This window comes from Mercenaria mercenaria, unplaced genomic scaffold (assembly GCF_021730395.1).
Source record: "Mercenaria mercenaria strain notata unplaced genomic scaffold, MADL_Memer_1 contig_3527, whole genome shotgun sequence".
NCBI lineage: Eukaryota > Metazoa > Mollusca > Bivalvia > Venerida > Veneridae > Mercenaria > Mercenaria mercenaria.
The window spans coordinates 17,626-34,002 of NW_026461674.1; the positions used below are offsets into that span (position 1 = coordinate 17,626).

At 37.4% G+C, this 16,377-nt stretch overlaps 1 long non-coding RNA gene across 5 annotated transcripts in view; it reads left to right on the forward strand.

Moving 5' to 3' along the window:
- LOC128553142 (uncharacterized) overlaps positions 1 to 16,377 on the forward strand; it is a 38,214-nt gene that overhangs the window by 4,923 nt on the left and 16,914 nt on the right. For 3 of the 5 annotated variants that reach the window (XR_008369272.1, XR_008369268.1, XR_008369269.1), the window contains 3 exons: positions 11,275 to 11,333; positions 11,597 to 14,413; positions 15,086 to 15,169. This is a non-coding gene — a long non-coding RNA (uncharacterized LOC128553142). The remainder of the gene's footprint in view (positions 1 to 11,274; positions 11,334 to 11,596; positions 14,414 to 15,085; positions 15,170 to 16,377) is intronic. The other 2 variants (XR_008369270.1, XR_008369271.1) reach the window with 1 other exon arrangement.

Consider the following 16,377-nt stretch of genomic DNA (forward strand, 5'->3'; position numbering starts at 1 on the left):
ATCATGATGTGACCTTGCACACTTGGCATTCTTTTTGAGAATCTTAGGGCTTATTACAGAGTTATGACCCTTGAAATAGCCAAAATAGTGGATTTTTAGCTCACCTTAGCCAAAGGCTCATGGTGAGCTTTTGTGACCGCTCAATGTCCGTCGTGCGTCGTCAGTCGTGTGTCCGTCAACATTTTCTAAAAAAATCTTTTTCTTGAAAACCACTGGGTAGAATTACACTAATCTTCACAGGGATGATCCTTGGGTGGTCCGCTTTCAAAATTGTTCAAAGAATTTAGTTCGATGCAGAACTCTGGTTGCCATGGCAACTGAAAAGAAAAACTTTAAAAATCTCCTTGTCCAAAACCACAAGGCGTAGAGCCTTGATATTTAGCATGTGACATCATCTTATGGTTCTCTATCAAGAATGTTCAAATTATGCCCCTGGGGTGAAAAGAGGCCCCGCCCCGGGGGTTACAAGTTTTACATAGACTTATATAGTAAAAAAAATTAAAAATCTTCTTGTCTAAAACCACATGACCTAGGCCTTTGATATTTTGTATGTAGCAATGCCTTTTGGTCCTCTACCAAAATTGTTCAAATTATGTCCCTGGGATGAAAAGAGGCCCCGCAACGGGGGTCACAAGTTTTACATAGAGTTGTATAGTAAAAAACTTAAAAAATCTTCTTGTCTAAAATCACATGACCTATGCCTTTGATATTTTATATGTAGCATTGCCTTGTGATCCTCTACCAAAATTGTTCAAATTATGCCACTGGGGTGAAAAGAGGTCCTGCCCCGGGGGTATCTCATGTTTTACAAAGATTTATATACGAAAAAAAACTTTAAAAATCTTCTTGCATGAAACTGCAAGGCCTAGGCTTTTGATATTAAGTATGTTGCCTTTCCTAGTGTTTCTCTACCAAAGTTGTTCAAATTATGTCCCCAGGGTAAAGAGAGGCCCTGCCAAGTTTAACATATATAGACTTATATAGGAAAAAAATTAAAGATCTTCTTATCTGAAAGTTCAAGGCCTAGGCATTTGATATTTGGTATGTAACATTGCCTGACAAGCTTTTTAGCTCACCTGAGCCAAAGGCTCATGGTGAGCTTTTGTGACCGCTCTATGTCCGGCATCTGTCGTGCGGCGTGCGTCGTCCGTCAACATTTCCTAAAAAAATCTTCTCTTGAAAACCACTGGGCAAAATTACACCAAACTTCACAGGAATGATCCTTGGGTGGCCACCTTTCAAAATTTTTCAAAGAATTGAATTCCATGCAGAACTCTGGTTGCCATGGCAACTAAAAGGAAATTTTTTTAAAATCTTCTTATCCAAAACCACAGGGCCTAGGACTTTGATATCTCTTGTGTAGCATCATCTAGTGGTCCTCTACCAAAATTATTCAAATTATCCCCCTAGGGTCAAATATGGCCCCGCCCCGGGGGTCACATGGTTTATATAGACTTATATAGGGAAAACTTTGAAAATCTTCTTGTACAAAACCACACGGCCTAGGGCTTTGATATTTGGTATGTAGCATCATCTAGTGGTCCTCTACCAAGATTGTTCAAATTATCCCCCTAGGGTCAAATATGGCCCCGCCCCGGGGGTCACAAGTTTTACATAGACTTATATAGCAAAAAAAGTTTAAAAATCTTCTTGTCTGAAACCACAACACTTAGACCTTTGATATTTGGTTTGTAGCATTGTCTTATGGTCCTCAACCAAAATTGTTCAAATTGTACCCCTTGGGTGAAAAGAGGCCCTGCCCTGGGGGTCCCAAGTTTTATATAGACTTATATAGAAAAAAGCTTTAAAAATGTTCTTGGTCAGAAACCATATGACCTAGGCTTTCGATATTTGGTATGGTGCATTGTATAGTAGTTCTCTACCAAAATTGTTCAAATTATGCCCCTGGGGTTAAAAGAGGCCCAGCCCTGGGGTCACTTACTTATTATATGAGTTATTTAGGAAAAATACTTAAAAAATCATATGATCCTATTTCCAGGACTGTTTAATTATAATTACCTGATGACCCCAAGTAATATGATGTCACTTGACTGTGACCTTGACCTACTGACCTACTTTCTTGTTTTTTTAAGATACAGCCTTGAAATTTTGATGACATACATAAAACTGAATTTCATTGAACATGAATATGACCTACTGACTTTCTTAATATTTTATCATCAGTTTGACATTTGAAACATGTAGCTCATATTACTCAGGTGAGCGATCCAGGGTCATCATGACCCTCTTGTTTCAAATTATGCCGCTGGGGTGTAAAGAGACCCTGCCCCGGGTTTCACTTGTTATAATTATGAGTTTCATAAGAAAAAATGCTTCAAAAATTATCAGGTCATATTTCATAGACTGTTTAATTATAATTACCTGATGACCCAAGAGATTAGGGATCACTTGACTGTGACGTTGACCTACTGACCTACTTCCTTGTTTTTTAAGATACAGCCTTGAAATTTGGATGAGGTGTACAGTTTTGCACACCAATCTTAAAACTGTCTGTCAGTGACCATGAATGTGACCTACTAAACTACTTTCAAATATTTTAGCATCAGTTTGTCATTTGAAACATGTGGCTCATATTACTCAGGTGAGCGATTCAGGGTCATTATGACCCTCTAGTTTTGTTTTTGATGCTCTTAGCTCAACTAGTAATATGGCCTAGAATAATGAATCGTTTTCATAAAATGTTTGTTGAGGCTATACCCCCTTAAGACTGCAAACATTTGAATTATTGCCCCTTATTTGTGTCAGATGTAGCAGTGGGGGCACACCCTGTGTCCTAAAAACACATTCTAGTTTATACTATAAATACTACTGGAGTCAGTTGTGATTGTTTTTGTGTTAAATATTTAGATAAATGTCATATTTTGGTATCAGTTTGTTTTTCAGGCTCAAAATTTGAAAAAACGTCTTTATAGCCTTAAAAATGCCCATATTTGCATGAATATATTTAAGTCTCCTCCCACACCACTCCATATTGATTTACTGCAGTCTGTGTGTCTGTCTGTGTGTGTATGTGTGTGTGTCTGTCACAAAGCTTGTCTGCACTCTTAAGTCGAACATTTCTCATCAGATATTCACCAAACTTGAAGAAAATGTGTTTGACCAAAACCTCAGCCAAGTTCGATAACTAGTCAAATCCGCTTAGGCTTTTCAGCTCACCTGAGCCAAAGGCTCAAGGTGAGCTTTTGTGACCACTCGATGTCCGTCGTCAGTCGTCCGTCTTCCATTGTGCGTCCGTCAACACTTTCTAAAAAAATCTTCTTGAAAACCACTGGACAGAATTACACCAAACTTCACAGGAATGGGTAGTCCCCTTTCAAATTTGTTCAAAGAATTGAATTCCATGCAGAACTCTGATTGCCATGGCATCCAAAAGGAAAAACTTTAAAAATCTTATTGTCCAAAACCACAGGGCCTAGGGCTTTGATATCTGGTGTGTAGCATCATCTAGTGGTCCTCTAAGAAATTGTTCAAATTATCCCCCTAGGGTCAAATATGGCCCTGCCCCGGGGGTCACATGGTTTATATAGACTTAAATAGGGAAAATTTGAAAATCTTCTTGTCTAAAACCACATGGCCTAGGGCTTTGATATTTAGTATGTAGCATCATCTAGTGGTCCTCTACCAAGATTGTTCAAATTATCCCCCTAGGGTCAAATATGGCCCCGCCCCGGGGGTCTTAAGTTTTACATAGACTTAAATATAGGAAAAAAGTTTAAAAATCTTCTTGTCTGAAACCACAACACTTAGACCTTTGATATTTGGTTTGTAGCATTTTCTTATGGTCCTCAACCAAAATTGTTCAAATTGTACCCTTTGGGTGAAAAGAGGCCCTGCCCTGGGGGTCCCAAGTTTTATATAGACTTATATAGGAAAAAGCTTTAAAAATCTTCTCGTCTGAAGCCATACGACCTAGGCTTTTGATATTTGGTATGGTGCATTGTCTAGTAGTCCTCTGCTAAAATTGTTCAAATTATGCCCCTGGGGTTTAAAGAGGCCCCTCCCTGGGGCCACTTAGTTATTATGCGAGTTATTTAGGAAAAATACTTAAAAAATCATCTGATCCTATTTCCAGGACTGTTTAATTATAATTACCAGATGACCCCAAGTAATATGATGTCACTTGACTGTGACCTTGACCTACTGACCTACTTTCTTGTTTTTTTAAGATACAGCCTTGAAATTTTGATGACATACACAGTTTTGCACACAAATCGTAAAACTGAATTTCATTGACCATGAATATGACCTACTGACATTCTTAATATTTTATCATCAGTTTGACATTTGAAACATGTAGCTCATATTACTCAGGTGAGCGATCCAGGGTCATCATGACCCTCTTGTTAAGCGTATCTGAGCCAAAGGCTCAGGGTGAGCTATTGTAATTGCTCACTTTCCGTCGTTTGTCCGTCCGGCGTCCGTCCGTCCACACTTTCCTTTAAAACAACATCTGCTCCTAAACCACCAAGCCAATTTTGATGAAACTTCACAGGGATGTTCCTTGGATGGTCTTCTTTAAAAGTTGTTCAAAGAATTTAATTCCATTCAGAACTCTGGTTGCCATGGCAACTGAAAGGAAAATCTTCTAGGGCTTTGATATTGAGTATGTAGCATCATCTAGTGGGTCTCTACAAAGTTTGTTCAAACTATTCCCCTAGAGTCAAATATGGCCCCAACCCGGGGGACACATGGTTTATATAGACTTATATATAGGGAAAAACTATGAAAATTTTCTTGTCCAAAACCATAAGGCCTAGGGCTTTCATATTTGTAGTGTAGCACATCATCTAGCGGGCCTCTACCAAGAGTATTCAAATTATCCCCCTAGGATACAGTATGGCCCCGCCCTGGGGGTCACATTGTTTCTATAGACTTATATAGGGAAAAACTTTGAAAATCTTCTTGTCAAAAACAAAAGGGCCTAGGGCTTTGATATTTGGTATGTAGCATCATATAGTGGGCCTCTACCAAAATTGTTCAAATGACCCCCATAGGTTGAAATTTTGCCCCGCCCAGGGGGATCACATGGTTTATTTAGACTTGTATAGGAAAAAACTTTAAAAATCTTCTTGTCTGAAACCACAAGACCTAGGCTTATTATATTTTGGTATGTAGCATTGCCTCGTGGTTCTCCACCAGGATTGTTCAAATTATTACACTGTGGTTAAAAGAGGCCCTACCACTGGGGTCCCTTAATAGGAAAAAACTTTAAAAATCTTCTTGTCTGAAACCACAAGGCATAGGCTTTTGATATTTGGTATGTTGCATTGCCTAGTGGTCCTCTACCAAGATTATTCAAATTATGACCCCTGAGTTGAAAAGAGGCCCTGCCCTGGGGGTCCCAAGTTTTACATAGACTTAAATAGGAAAATCTTAAAAAAATTTCTTGTCTTAAAGTTGAGCCTATGACTTTGATATTCTGTATGTATCATTGCCTAGTTGATCTCTAACAAGATTGTTTGAATTATGCCCCTGGATTGAAAAGAGGCTCCGCTCCAGGGGTCACTTGATATATGAGTTATATAGGAAAATACTTCAAAAATTATCAGATCATATTTCCTAAACTGTTGGATTATATTAACCAGATGACCCCAAGTGATAAGGTGTCGCCGGACTGTGACCGTGACCTACTGACCTAATTTCTTGTTTTTATAGATACAGCCTTGAAATTTGGATGACATGTACAGTTTTGGACACCAATCTTAAAACTGACTTTCAGTGACCATGAATATGACCTACTGACTTACTTTCTTGTTTTTTGAAGCTTTAGCAAAGAAATTTGTTCAAGCAAGCAGTTTAACTCAGATGAGCGATATAGGGCCATCATGGCCCTCTTGTTTGAATTATGGCCCTTGAATTACTGATTGGATCCATTCGTCTAAACCATCCAGAGAAAACTAGTCATTTTTCATTGGGCAGTTGTGGGAGATATGCGCTTTTCTCAAAAGCATCTAGTTTTTCTAAATTTTGTGGTAATATTTTTTTCTTCCTTCCATGTTTTTAGTTTACCTGTCAGATAGTGACACGATGAGCTTTTGTGGTCACCTTCGTCTGTCGTCTGTCCTCAGTCTGTCTGTGCATCTGTCCGTCCGTGTGTCAACACTTTCTTGTTTGCCTGATAGTGGTTTCATTTATGATTTTATTTTAACTAAACTTGCACACAACTTGTATCACCATAAGATCTTGGTTCTTTTTTTGATCTGGTCAGATCCCATTATAGGTTTCAGAGTTATGGTCTCTGAAAGGGCCAGAATTAGCTATTTTGACCTTGTCTGCACAATAGCAGCTTCATTTATGATTTGATTTTAAGCAAACTTGCACACAACTTGTATCAGCATATAAAGATCTTGACTCCTTTCTTCAACTGGCCAGATTCCATTATGGATTCCAGAGTTATGGCCCCTGAAAGGGCCAGAATTAGCTATTTTGACCGATGTCTGCACAATAGCAGCTTCATTTATGATTTGAATTTAATCAAACTTGCACAAAACTTGTGTCGCCATAAGATCTTGGTTCCTTTCTTGAACCGGCCAAATCCCTTAATGGCTTCCAGAGTTATGACCCCTGAAAGGGCCAAAATTAGCTACTTTGACCTTGTCTGCACAATAGCAGCTTCGTTTATGATTTGATTTTAACCAAACTTGCACACAACTTCTATCACCACAAGATCTTGGCTCCTTTCTTAAACTGGCCAGATTCCTTCATGGGTTCGAGAGTTATGACCCCGTAAAGGTCCAAAATTTGCTGTTTTGGCTTTTGCAGCCATAAAGAGACTTCATTTATTGTTTGATTTGATACAAACTTACAAAATATCTTCAAGAACAATAAATCTTGGATTCCATGATGAATCTGTCAGATCCATTCTTAGGTTCCAGAGTTATTTTATATCTGATTACCTCCCCTGATTGTAATAAAAATGAATTTATATCAGTAAGTACTTATAGTTCTTATTTGAAATTTCATTATTGTCATTAGTTGGACTGAGACAATCAGGGTAGATAACTATGGACTGATTATATGTCAAATTACCTCCTTTTTTTCAAATTAAAATGGGTATATCTCCATAACTAATGAAGATACTGATTTGAAATGTTATTTTGCCATCAGGTGGACTTGGACAATCAGGGAAGATTACTTTTGACTGAATTTATGACAAAGTACCTCCCGTTTTCAGCTCACCAGAGCACAAAGTGCTCAAGGTGAACTATTGTGACTGGTCACTGTCCGGCGTCCATCGTCAGTCGTCCGTCGTGCGTCAACATTTGCCTTGTGAACACTCTAGAGGCCACATTTGTGACCCAATCTTTATGAAACTTGGTCAGAATGTTAGTCTTGATTATCTGTAGGTCAAGTTTGAAACTGGGTCATGTTGGGTCAAAAACTAGGTCAGAAGGTCAGATCAAAGGAAAAGCTTGTGAACACTGTAGAGACCACATTTGTGACTCAAACTTTATGAAACTTGGTCAGAATGTTAGTCTTGATGATCTCTAGGTCATGTTTGAAACTGGGTCATGTTGGGTCAAAAACTAGGTCAGTAGGTCAGATCAAAGGAAAAGCTTGTGAACACTCTAGAGACCACATTTTTGATCCAATCTTTTTGTAATATGGTCAGAATTTTAGTCTTGATTACCTCTAGGTCAGTTTCGAAACTGGGTCATGTTGGGTCGGTAGGTCAGATCAAAGGAAAAGCTTTTGAACACTCTAGAGACCACATTTGTGACCTAATCTTTATGAAACTTGGTCAGAACATTTGTCTTGATGATCTCGAGGTTAAGTTCGAAACTGGGTCATGTGGGGTCAAAAACTAGGTCAGTAAATCAGATCAAAGGAATAGCTTGTGAACACTCTAGAGATCACATTTGTGACCCAATCTTTATGAAACTTGATCAGAATGTTAGTATTGATGATCTCTAGGTCAGGTTTGAAACTGGGTCATGTTGGGTCAAAAACTAGGTCAGTAGGTCAGATCAATGGAAAAGCTTGTGAACACTAGAGACCACATTTGTGGCCCAATCTTTATGAAACTTGGTCAGAATGTTAGTCTTGATGATCTCTAGGTCAAGTTCCAAACTGGGTCATGTTGGATTAAAAACTAGGTCACCTGGTCAGATCAAAGGAAAAGCTTGTGAACACTCTAGATGCCACAGTTGTGACCCAATATTTATGAAACTTAATCAGAAAGTTTGGCTTGATGATTTCTAGGTCAAGTTTGAATCTGGGTCATGTGGGATCAAAAACTAGGTCATCTGGTCAGATCAAAGGAAGAGCTTGTGAACACTTTAGAGGCATATTTGTGACTCAATCTTTATGAAACTGCATCAGAATGTTTGTCTTAATCATTTCTAGGTCAAGTTTGAATCTGGGTCATGTGGGGTCAAAAACTAGGTCACTAGGCCAGATGAAAGGAAAATCTTTTCAACACTCTAGAGACCACAATTTAAGTTTGAAACTGATGAGATTTAGTCAGAACAGTTTTTTTTTGATAATCTATAGGTCAAGTTCAAATTTGGGTCATGTGGGGTCAAAAACTAGGTCACCGGTCAAATCAAAGGAAAAGCTTGTGAATACTCTAGAGGCTACAGTTGTAATCAAATCTTTATGAAATTTAGTCAGAATGTTTTTCTTGATGATCTTTAGGTCAAGTTCTACTCTTGGTCATGTGGGGTCAAAAACCAGAACAACTCTGGTGAGCATAAATTTAGGGCCATCATGGCCCTCTTGTTTTATGTAAATGAATATATCTCAGCAGCATCTAATGAGATTTGTTTTAAATGTTATTTAAGTTTTCAAGGTTGAGGTATAGTCATGTTAGTACAAAAATGCAGCATTTGAGCCTAGGACCCTCAAACTTGGTATGGAAATTGGCCCTGACTAGGTCAAAAGAGACTTTTAAGAAAATGGTCATCCTGATGATATTTAATGTGTATGCCTATGTGTTCTATGTCAAAACTTGATCATATCATTTTGAGCAATGGTACTCAGGTGAGCGATACAGGGCCATCATGGCCCTCTTGTTCTAGGTTACAAACTCTTACGAAAAAAATGTCTTATTAAGTGGAAAAGACTAATTTATAAAATGTCATTGCATAATACATGAGATCCCAAGTTGACATCACAGAACTGATTGACATACATGCATGTTATTATGTCTCCCACCACACAGTGGTGTGGGAGACATACTGATTTACTCCAGTCTGTCACAAATCTTTTTCACACTCTAAGTCGAACATTTCTCATCTGATCTTCACCGGACTTGAACAAAATGTGTTTGACTGTAAGTCCTCAGTCAAGTTCGATAACTAGTCAAATCGGCCCAGGCACTTTGGAGTTATTGCCCTTGAATTACCAAAAATCAGCCGTTTTAGGTCACCTGAGCCAAAGGCTCACGGTGAGCTTTTGTGATCTCTCAGTGTCCGTCTTCAGTCCTCCGTCCGTCAACATCTTCTAAAAAAATCTTCTTGAAAATCACTGGGCAGATTTACACCAAACTTTACATATATGATCCTTCAAAATTATACAAAAAATTGAATTCCACGAAGAACTCAACCGAAAGGAAAAATCTTCTAGTCCAAACCGCAAGATGTAGAGCCTTGATATTTGGCATGTCACATCATCTAATGATCGGAGGTCCTCTATGATAATTGTTCAAATTATGCCCCTTGAGTGAAGAGAGGCCCCCACCCAGGGGACCTAAGTTTTACATATATTTTTATAGGAAAAAACTTTAAAAATCTTTTTGTCCAAAACTGCAAGGCACTAAGAGCCTTGATATTTGGTTTGTGATATCATCTAATGGTCCTCTATGAAAAGTGTTCAAATTATGCCTCAGGGGTGAAAAGAGTCCCCACCCCGGGGGTCCCAAGGTTTACATATACTTGAATAGGAAAATACTTTAAAAATCTTCTTGTCTGAAACCACTAGACCTTGGCCTTTGATATTTGGTATGTAGCATTGCCTTACGGTCCTTTACCAAAATTGTTCAAATTGTTACCCTGGGGTTAAAAGAGGCCCCACCCCAGGGGTCCCAAATTTTACATTGACTTATATAGGAAAAAACTTCAAAAATCTTCTTGCCCGAAACTGCAAGGCCTAGGCTTTTGATATTTGGTATGTTGCATTGCCTAATGGTTCTCTACCAAAATTATGCAAATTATGCCCCTGTGGTGAAAAGAGGCCCTGCCCTGGAAGTCCCTAGTTTTACATAGACTTATACAGGGAAGAAACTTGAAACATCTTCTTGTCTGGAAGTTCAAGGCCTAGGCCTTTGATATTTGGTATATAGCATTTCCTAGTGGATTTCTAACAAGTTTGTTCAAATTATGCCCCTGGGGTGAAAAGAGGCCCAGCCACCAGGGTCACTTGTTAAATGGAAAAAAAAAAGGAAAAAATACTTGAAAACTTATCAGATCATATTTCCTAGACTGTTTAATAATTACCTGAAGTGATAAGGGTCACCTAACTACAATCTTGACCTACTGACCTACTTTGTTGTTTTTTAAGGTACAGCCTTGAAATTGTGATGACATGTACAGTTTTGCACACTGATCTTTAAACTGACTTTCAGTGACCATGAATCATAATGTGACCTACTGACCTACTTTCTTGATATTTTAGCATCAATTTGGTATTTGAAACATGAAGCTGATACTACTCACATGAGCGATCGAGGGTAATTATGACCCTGTTATAACTCTTTTCCGCACACTAAGTTGAACATTTCACATCTGATCTTCACCAAACTTGAACAAAATGTGTTTGACTATAAATCCTCAGCCAAGCTTGATTATAGCCAAATCGGCCAAGGCACTTTGGAATTATTGCCCTTGAATGTCTGAAAATAGGCCTCTAAGTTGAACATTTCTCATCCGATCTTCACCAAACTTGAATCAAATGTTTTTGACCATAACTCTTCTTCAAGGTTCATTAAATAGCCAAATCGCCCAAGGCACTTCAGAATTATGGCCCTTGAATTACCCAAAGTCAGCATTTTTTCTCTTCAAAGGTATATTTGTAGTGAGTAAATGGTATATAAAGACTGACTTACTATTTAGATGATTAGGCAGTTGTGGGAGACATGCGATTTTCTCAAAAGCAGCTCTAGTATTTTAGCATCAGTTTGACATTCGATACATATTACTCAAGTGAGCGATCCAGGGTCATTATGATCCTCTTGTTTTAATTTCTTACTGCTGCATGGTTGAATGGACACGCTTTGCACATTATTACACAGTTTGCAGAGTATCTATTTTTCAGGAAATATTGAAAACATCTGATATGGATCCTCAGACTGTTGGAAGATGTTTTGTAAAAAGGTATGTTAACTGACTTTTTTACTCTGGTGGAGGATTTGGTTTGAACGGTATTTATTTAGATCGTTACAGATTTAATTACATTGTAAATCACAGAGATGCTATGGCGGACAATATTGAAAACAATCTAATTATGAATGATGAAGTATATATTATAAATATGTAAAGTGATGACAGTGGCTTGACATGTTTAATTGATGTCATTAAATGAACTATTTTCTGTTTAAAGTTGACAAATGTAACTATGCAGTAAATAATTATTTCAGGTTCTACAACAAAGGTTTTGTCAATATAGGTGACAGCTCGACAAAGATTTATTTCGTCGATTCTAAGGGTACCAAAGACAATACAATTATTGTAAAGGTATTTTGTACATTTTGGTCCATTTAAAATGCTTTAAATAAAGCATAAAAAGTAGATTTACAGCTGATTATTGAAATCGTAAGCAAAAAATTTACAAAATGTTCTGTCTCAACGAAATTATTAGTCCCATACTGGTTGAAAACCAGTTTCGGGGACTATAAAGGAATGTGCTTTTCTGTCATTCTGTCATTCCTTCTGTCCGTCTGTCCATAATTTTGTCCAGTCCATCACTCTGTTATCTGTGGAGGGATTTTAGTATTATTTGGCACAAATGTTTCTCATAATGAGATGACCCCGGACCCATAGTTACAATTGGAGGTCAAAAGTCAACAGGGCTGTTTTCCTGTCTAGTCCATAACTGCCATCCATAAAGGGATTTTAATATTACTTGGCACAAATGAACCTCATAATAAGACGATGTGTCATGCGCAAGTTTCAGACCCCTAGCGCAAAGGTCAAGGTCATACTTGGCAGTCCGGTGTTAACATGGCATGAACAGGGTCTGTTTTGAGTCCAGTACATAATGCTGTCATTCATCAATGGATTTAATATCACATGGCACAAATATTTCCCATGATGAGACGTGTCATGCGCAATACCCGGACCCATAGTCACAATTGGAGGTCAAAGGTCAATAGGGCTGTTTTCCTGTCCGGTCCATAACTCTGTCATCCGTGAAAGGATTTTAATATTACTTGGCACAAATGTTCCTCATAATGAGACAACATGTCATGCGCAATATCTGGACCCCTAGTCACAACTGGAGGTCAAAAGTCAACAGGTTTTCCTGTCGGGTCCATTACTCTGCCATCCATGCAGGGATTTTAATATTACTTGGCACAAAGGTACCTCTTAATAAGACAATGTGTCATGCACAACTTTCAGAACCCTAGCTTAAAGGTCAAGGTCAAACTTGGAAGTCAAATATTAACATGGCATGAACAGGGTCTGTTTTCTGTCCAGTCCATAACTCTGTCATTCATTAAGGGATTTTAATATCACTTGGCACAAATGTTAACCATGATGAGACGACATGTCTTGCCCAAATCCCGGACCCCTGGCTCAAAGGTCAAAGTCAGAATTGGAGGTCAAAGGTCTACAGCGCTTTTTTTCTGTCCGGTCCAAAACACTGCCGTCCATGAAGGGATGTTAATATTACTAAGCACAAATGTTCCCCATTATGAGATAACGTATCGTGCGCAAAACTCGGACTCCTAGCTCAAAGGTCAAGATCGCAATTGGAGGTCAAAAGTTAGTAGTTTTTTTTTCTATCTCTTCCAGAACTCTATCATCCATCAAGGGATTTTAAAATTACTTGGCAGAAATGTTCCCCATGATGAGATGACCTGTCTTGCGCAACACCACGAACCCTAGCCTGAAGGTCAGGGTGCGTTTCTTAAAGAATCTTAAGTCTGTTTTTACTCCTAAGTGCAAAACTAGGTGAAAACTGCATTTCAAGAAAAATCTTAATGCGCACTATGTGTGAAATTAAGACTAAAATTAGGACTATTCCTAGGGGTGCCTCAGTTAACTTTTATCTTTTGTCTTAAGACAAAAACTAGTGCAAAAATAAAGTGGCGGCGCCGATGTATCTTGCGCTTTTCAGTGATTTTCCGCTATAAATTACGAAAAAGTTAGCCCAACTGATAAGTGATTTTGTAATACACCTTCCAATACTGTGAATTTACTGTGACGCAGTATAAGCTACATCGTCCAATCATAGACTGTTTTACAATGGGTCGGAGATAGTGTTGCTTATCGACAGCGTCAAACAAAATGATACATGTAGATCTATTCAGTTTCAACGCTGGACATTTAACAAATTACATCTTGAGGTATGTTTCATCTACACTACAGTTACTTGTTTTATATGATTACATGTATTGCATCATTTATTCCTTGTGTTATCTGGGCTCAAAATTAATCACTCTCCACCCACCCAGAAATGCACCAGCGACCAGTAGGGGTGGATTCAGTAAGTGAGTTACTGTAGTGGGGTGCGGAGTTTTTAGTTGGATTCAAATGCATATCACCTTCGAAAATTATTGGCAAATATAGCTCTACTAAAGTGACAAGAGTGTGACGTATGTTTGAACATGAATATTATATAGATACTGTACTGTACAGCTGTAAATATTCACACAAAATAAAATGATTTGACTAAGGTAATTTATGCTAAAAAGTAATATTTCTTTCAAATTGAAGCTTTGGTCATATTATGAACATTAGAATATGAATTTTTGTTTCTAAAATACTTTAAAAATTCTATATAAAAAAAAAAGGATGACCGCGTCAGGAATCGAACCCTGACCCGCCGCAATAATAAAGACACTTTTCTGTCGTCGTAACCAATAGCGTGCGCCCTATAGCTGAAGTAGTGAATAATGATTTCAAAATAAGATATTTATAATTGAGACAGTTTACCCGAAGTAAAAGCGTGACAAACGCTTTTCAATTTTCATCGTAAAAAGTAGTAAAAAAAGCAAATTCTCATGTGTTTCCTTAACATAAAGTTTGTCGGCAATTAATTAAGTTTTAAAGCTTTGTTAAGAAATATAGCATTTATTTCAAGATATCTAAAAAAAATTGTTTTGTTGTCCAACAATCTGGAGACATGTCGCTTTAAAGAAAGCAGGGCAAGAAATGGCTGTCCACACTCTGGGCAAGAAATAAGCATGCATTGATGGAATGTACATTATTTACTATGATTTAGTTTCCAGGTATATTTAGTCAATTTGAACAAAATTGCATTCTTGATTTATAAATTCATCTGTAACCCAGACACACTTATTTCGCAACTGTTCTGAACATAGTATTTCAAGGGCTAAAATCAGAATGTGAAAAAGTTATGAAAATTTATTTCTAGTGCATGTAGTATTTCTTAAAGAAACTTACTGAAGGGCTTGCTTGACAATGAAGTCAAAAGTGTTGCTCTCGTTCCTTTAGGCCTAGGGCAATAATTTTCAAATTGTAAATGTTACATGACTCCTTAAATATAAATTGCTAGTCTGTAGTATGATAGTTTGTGCTATTTAACCACCAGTCTATATTCTTCATCATGTGTACTAAGATAATAAGTTCAAAATTTAGAAATAAACTAAAATAGATTTTTTGTCATGCCGACTGCTTATAGAATCATTTCTGAAATAAACCTGAATTCATTTAGATATTTGGTAATAGGTCATATTTCACTAAATTCAGGTGTCAGTAGTCATTCTGTTGGAGATGAAACCCTTTCATTCAGTTTTCAACCAATCAGATTACAGAATTTGTAATTTTATCCACAGTATTTTCCATTGGTTTTGCTTTTGGTCTCTAGGACAGTAACCAGACTGTACTAGAAAACATATAATTTGTTCATCTTTCAGCTTCATAAACTTTGAATATTTCAGATAAAGAAGGCAGGGCAAGAAATGGCTGTCCACACTCTGGACAAAAAATGAGCATGCTTTGATGGAACATCATTTAGTTCCCAGGTAAATTATGTCACTTTGAACAAAATGCATTCTAAATTTATAAATTCATCTCAAACCCACACGCACTATTACACAACTCTTCTGAGCATTATTTCAACAGCTAAAACCAGAATGTGAAAAAGTTATGTAAATTTATTTCTGATGCATGTAATATTTCTTAAAGAAACTAACTGAATGGCTTGCTGGACAATGAAGCCAAAAGTGTTCAAGCTGCTCTCAACCCTTTAGGCCTAAGGGCAAAAGTTTTCATTGTTATATGACTCCTTAAATATAAATTGCTACTACAAAACTGTAACCGGTCTTTATTATTCAACATGTGTACTAGGCTGATAAGTCCAACATTTAGAAATAAAACTGAATATTATATACCCTTCTCAAATGCACTCATTTGATTGGTCGAAATGAGTGCAAAAGCCAGTCCACAAAAAGTGATATTGACCTGCAAAAGTGATAATAACTCTTGTGATATCATTTTTTTTATATGTTTGAAATATGGGCCTGTTAGATGAATGCATTTAAGAAGGGCATATAATATAACAATTATAGGCTTATGTTGAGGTCAATATGTGTTTTTACGGACCTGTAAAAATAATATTGACCTGGGACTGCATCTGTCAATATCATTTTTACAGGTCCGTAAAAACACATATTGACCTCAAGTTAATAACTGTATAATACAAATTTTTTGTCATGCTGACTGCTTAGAATCATTTCCAAAATAAATCCGAATTCATTTAGATATGTGGTAATTAATAGGTCATATTTCAGGTGTCAATAGGCATTCTGTTGAAGATGAAACTCTTTCATTCAGTTTTCATCCAGTTAGATTACAGAATTAAATTTCTTAATATTGAACGGTTATATAGCACAAACTATGTACTGATGACTATGTACTGGTGACTTACTGGCAAGCAGCTTCAGTTAGTGTATTGTATTCTGTAGACTTCAGTTTAAACAGACAATATATTCCATATATAAGGTATAAAAACAAAATGAGGCGCACCATGAGAAAGCCAACATAGTGGGTTTGCGACCAGTCTGGTCAGGATCCATGCTGTTCCCTTTCAAAGTCTATTGCAATTAGAGAAACAGCGAACAGCATGGATCCTGACCAGACTTCGTGAATGCGCAGGCTGCTCCGGAACCATGCTTGTTGCAAACCCACTATGTTGGTTTTCTCATGGTGCGGCTCATATTCTGTTGTTGTT